Source organism: Meles meles, chromosome 6 (assembly GCF_922984935.1).
Source record: "Meles meles chromosome 6, mMelMel3.1 paternal haplotype, whole genome shotgun sequence".
In the NCBI taxonomy this organism is placed as follows: domain Eukaryota; kingdom Metazoa; phylum Chordata; class Mammalia; order Carnivora; family Mustelidae; genus Meles; species Meles meles.
Window position 1 is genome coordinate 133,526,055 of NC_060071.1, and position 5,392 is coordinate 133,531,446.

Genomic DNA, 5,392 nt, shown 5'->3' on the forward strand with positions numbered 1-5,392 from the left:
GAGAATTCAATCCAGAAGAAAGGTTTCAATACTTAAAGCCTTTTAGTCACATGAAATGCTTTAAAATGTTATTTCAATTTATATGTATGTTTTTGTTGCAAAGAAGTTGATACTGAAATCAATAAAAAACTTTCAAGCATAAAAATTTATTACATTAGGATAAAATTCTGTGGGGAGAGTGGAATGAAAATATGAATCAAGGAGAAAAGAAATGATGTAAAAATGTCTGACTACTGAAAAAAAGCTTGTTTGGATATCTGTAAACGGAACAGAGTAGTATCAAATCACTATGATATTTAGACTTCACTGGGAACTTGAGAAAGAGCAAATAAAGGTTTATTTTTAAATGTCAGTATTTACAATATGCCCCAAATCACAATTTTTGCAACTATGTAAAGTTATAATGGGAAACTGTAGATATCAAATTAAAAATATGCAAAGACATACATTGTCTCTCCAAATTCTTTCAAGGGATACTCAAGGGAAAAAATCCGAAGACCTCTGCTATGAAAAACCTCCTCCTTCTTCTCTTTCTTCAATACATAAAGATACTACACAGAAGTAATGTTCTTAGTGCTAAATAGGATGTCAAGAAGCTTTCCAGAGAAGTAACCAGCATTGTCTCTGTTTTTAAAACTCACCATCTAGTTGAATGAATTTGGATATTCTAGCTCCTCTTTATATGTAACAAGCTACTCCAAAACTTGGTGACAGAAAAACGTCAGTGGATTGCAGTTTCCACATAATCCAAGGAAGACCTAACTGAGCTGTCAGCTGGTAGATTAAAAATAATTTTTAATGCTTCACTCTAGAGAACAAACAGATGGTTACCAGAGGGGAAGTGGGTGGGGGGATGGGTAAAACAGGTGAAGGGAATTGAGTACACCCATCATGAAGCACACTGAGTAAATATACAGAATCACTGAATCACTATTATTATATCCCTAAAACTAACATAACACTGTATGTTAACTATACTGGAATTAAAATTTAAATTAATAGATAAATAAAAAGATTAAAAATAATTATGAATGATAGACCACCATATGATTTTGATGTATGATTTAAGAGTAGCTCAAATAATTAAAATGTAACAATATTCCTTACACTCCTCAGATTCCATGGGTCAGGGCTTCACACAGGGTCCTGGTAGAATGGTGTGTCTCCACTCCATGATGTCTGGGGCCTCTACTGAGGAAACAAACATCTGGATGACAGAAACACCGAACCAGAAGAGCTAGACCTGGAGAATCCACTTCCAATGGCTTCTTCATTTATATGTCTGTTATCTGGGCTGGGCTAACCAAGGACTGGATTCAGATGGGACTGATGACCAGGGTGTCCACACACGGGGCCTCTCCATATGGCTTTGGCTTTTCACAGCATGGACAGTAAGCACTCCAAGAGAACAAAGTAGAAGCTGCATGGCTTTTTATGACCTAGCCTCCTGCAGGAGTCATGAACTGTCACTTTTGCAGTGCTCAGGTGTCAAAACAGCAGATTCAAGGAGAGGAGGCACAGACCCCAACTCTCAATGGGAGAAGTATCAAAGAATTTACAGTCATTTTTTAAAAACCATCATGTTGGTTGAGGTAGGGTTTTTTTGGAACTTACATTCCTGACTGATAAAATAGATGACATAAGGTAGATGTGAAGTTGAATAGCACATTAGGCTATTGAACTCAAGGTAAGAGAGAGGTAGCCAAGAAAGTCTTCATCATAAACAAGCACCACCTGAGGGCCTATACGTGCACAGCCCAGAATAAAAATGTCAAGAAGACTGCATAAATACTAGAAGACTCAGATTCTATCTCCAAATGAGTTCAAATCTCAACCTTCTATCCACAAACAACATGGCTTTGGAAAATCCTAGCTAAGCCTCACTTCGTCTATCCGCAGAATGGAGAGCATATGCTAGGGTTGTTGTGAGACCTAAACAAAATAGCATGAGAAGGGTGTAGCATGGTGCACGGCACTCAGTGCTCAATAAATGCTATGCATTTGATATTCATTGAAAGAACCTGCACATGTAGGGGAAATGAATGAGCATCAAACCATAAAATTGACAGAGAATTAATATTTGAAGGTCTTCTGATGTCCAGGCTAATGGTCAAGTCTTTTGCCTGCAAAGCTCATCCCCAACATTGCTGCCCATTTGGAAAAATCTATATCATTTCTCATGAGAAGCCAACTATCCCAATCTGGGCTACTTTTTCTGAACATTAGGTCTGAACTGGTTTATTTTATCCCTAAATGCACTGGGCCACAATCTTCCTGAATGGATTAAGTCAGACCTTCTATTTTTAGCAGCTAGCTCATTCAGTCCATTTCCCTACTATAAATACCTACCTGCACTTGTGTTATAAAGTAGGACTCTTTTGTCGTCTGATTGTCCCAGTCTAGATTAGAGGAGGAGAGGTGAGTGGGAAAATGCAAAACAGGATAGAGGACAGAGAAAGAGAGACTGCATTGCTCTAGGCTGCATACCAGCTATTTTCACAGACCCCAAAGTCCATAGCTGACTGAATGTGGGAGAAAGCCAAGAGATTCTAGCCCTTCTCCACATATTTCCTTGAGAAGTTGGCAGCTGTTCGGGACTTGGTGGAGTCACGCAGGTTCTCTCCTCTCATTTCATCTACTGGAATTTTCCTTTCCCCAGTCTCATATCTTAGCCCCCTGTTCAGAGCACATGGATACTGACCTAGCTTCCAAGGCAGACCAGAAGAGGTTTTTTTTTAATGCTTGGTCTTAATGCTCTCAAGGGAAAATAAATTTTCATAGAATCTCATAGCCATCTCCTTGGAGTCCCAAAGAAGGGAACACTGAGTTTTCACCAAATACCGATTCAAATTCTTAATAAATTCAAAGCACTAGAAGAAAATAGTCAGGCCAGAGTCAGATGAAGGAGTGGGTCCACCAGGCAGCTGCCTGGTGCTCCAACATGTGAGGAAATATATGTTCGTCCATCACCAGGGTACTAGTACACCAGTAGAAACTTAAGGCAATGGAGGAAAAAACATCATTTCAAAACTCTTCTCAGAAAAAGCAAAAGGAATACCATAAAACAATCCTGGAGTTGTAACTAAGACCCTAGGAGCCATACTTTGGGTTGTGAATATTTGACATTGTAGGGTAGCCAGGATCTAAATGTTCTCCCTACGTTGAGGTTTCCACCAGCAATCCTCCATCTCCATTCCTCCCCTTACTATCCCAGTTTTCAGCTGCTCCAAATCAAAGTTGAACGAATACTTGATTTGAACAAATAAATTGACTCAAGGGGGCAGGATATTATCAACAGTCCACCAAGATTCCCCTATGTCTTGGTCTGGACACTTCCCCCAAGGATCTGAGAGGGTTACAAAACACACTTGTCCACCCACATTCAGGCACCAAGGGACGACTGTAACTCAACAGCAGCCAATGGGGAGTAGAGTCTCCTGGTCTCTTGAAGATGCACAAAATCCTGGGTGGCTCAGTGGGTTAAGCCGCTGCCTTCGGCTCGGGTCGTGATCTCAGGGTCCTGGGATCGAGTCCCGCATCGGGCTCTCTGCTCAGCGGCGAGCCTGCTTCTCTCTCTCTCTGCCTGCCTTTCTGTCTACTTGTGATCTCTCTTTGTCACATAAATAAATAAAATCTTTAAAAAAAATGCAGATATGCCTCAAATAATAAAAAAGTGAAAAGTATTCATCAAATATTTTTTAAGAATAGTTCAGGTATGATGACCAAGTGAGGTTTATCTCAGGAACACTAGGTTAAAATCTCAATCACTGGGGGCACTTGGATAGCTCAGTCAATTGAGCATCCAAGCCTTGATTTTGGTTCAGGTCATGATCTCAAGGTCATGGATCAGGCCCTGCATCAGGCTTCCCACTCTGTATGGAGCCTGCTTGTTCCCTCTTCCTCTACCCTTCCCCCTGCTCCCACTCTCTCTCTCTCAAATAAATAAATATTTAAAATATTTTTAAAAATCAATCAATGATATTTAGCACATTAACAAAATTTAAAAAAATGTTTATCTCAACAGACTCAGAAGGATTATTAGAAAATGATTCATAATAAAAATTCTCAGGTTCTCAGAAGTTTAAGAAAGAAAGACACAGACAAGGAAGCTGCCACAACTGCCTCCACTATGACCCCAACTTGCCCAAGACCACCATCACAAAATAATAAGCCAGGATTCACCATACGTATTGGATAACTATGAAATATGACATCAAAATTGAAAAAATTGGAGAAAATATCTATGGAGTCGTGTACAAGGGTAGACGTAAACCTGTAGATCAAGTGGTAGCCATGAACAAAATCAGACAAGAAAGTAAAGAGGAAGAATTTCTTAGTTCCACAATTCAGGAAATTTCTCTATTAAAAGAATTTTGTCATCTAAATATAGTCAGTCTTCAAGACGTGCTTATATGGGATTCCAGCTTGTATCACATCTCTGAATTCCTTGGTTCTGAAGAAATACTTGGATTCTATCCCTCCTAGTCAGTTCATGGATTCTTCACATATTAAGACTTATTTGGGCCAAATCATACAAGGGATGTTGCTTTGTCACTGTGGACGAACTCTTCACAGAGACTTAAAACCTCTAAATATATTGACAACAAAGGAACAACTACTTGGCTGGTTTCGACCTTGCCAGCGTTTCTGGAATACCTACTAGCGTCTATTGTCCATGAAGTAATAACACTGGCATAGAGGTGTTGCTGGGGTCAGCTCACAGGTCCTGCTGACATTTGGAGTGCAGATACTCTATTTGCAGAATTAGCAACTAATAAGTCACTTTTCCATGGGGATTCAGAAATTGATCACCTCTTTAGGATTTTCAGAGCTTTGGGCACCCCCAGTAATGAAGTGTGGCCAGAAGTGGAATTTTATAAAACTGTTAAGAGCATATTTCCCAAGTGGAAACCAGGAAGTCTAGCATCCCATATCATAAACTTGGTTGAAAATGGCTTGGATTTGCTTTCAAAAATGACAACACATTGGCAGGTTAATCCCATCAAACAAGTTTCTGGCAAAATGACACTGAATTATCCATATTTTAATGATCTGGACAATCAGATTGAGAAGACGTAGCTTTCTGACAAAAAGTCTCCACATGCTGTCTCAAGAACAGATAGTTATATTTTTGCTCCACCTCTATTTTTGTCTTATGTGCTCTTTTCTGTGTTGTAAAACTTAAGCTGCTCTTCATCATCTAATTTCAAAAGTGTAACTTTAAAATGTAAATATTGTTCTATATCAAGTTAAAAGTAATTCTGTGAATGAGTGTAGATTTCACTGTAACAAGTATTTGTTACTATAATAAAACTATAAATCTAGTATTGATGACAGGAACTACAGATTGGGGGGGGGGTGTTTTTAAACCTCTCAGTAAATTAAGAGGAGA

General features: G+C 39.1%; 1 pseudogene; it reads left to right on the top strand.

Annotated features, from left to right (window-relative positions):
- The first annotated feature begins 4,200 nt into the window (after positions 1 to 4,200).
- On the top strand, positions 4,201 to 5,079 carry LOC123943678 (annotated as a pseudogene).
- Positions 5,080 to 5,392: the final 313 nt, after the last annotated feature.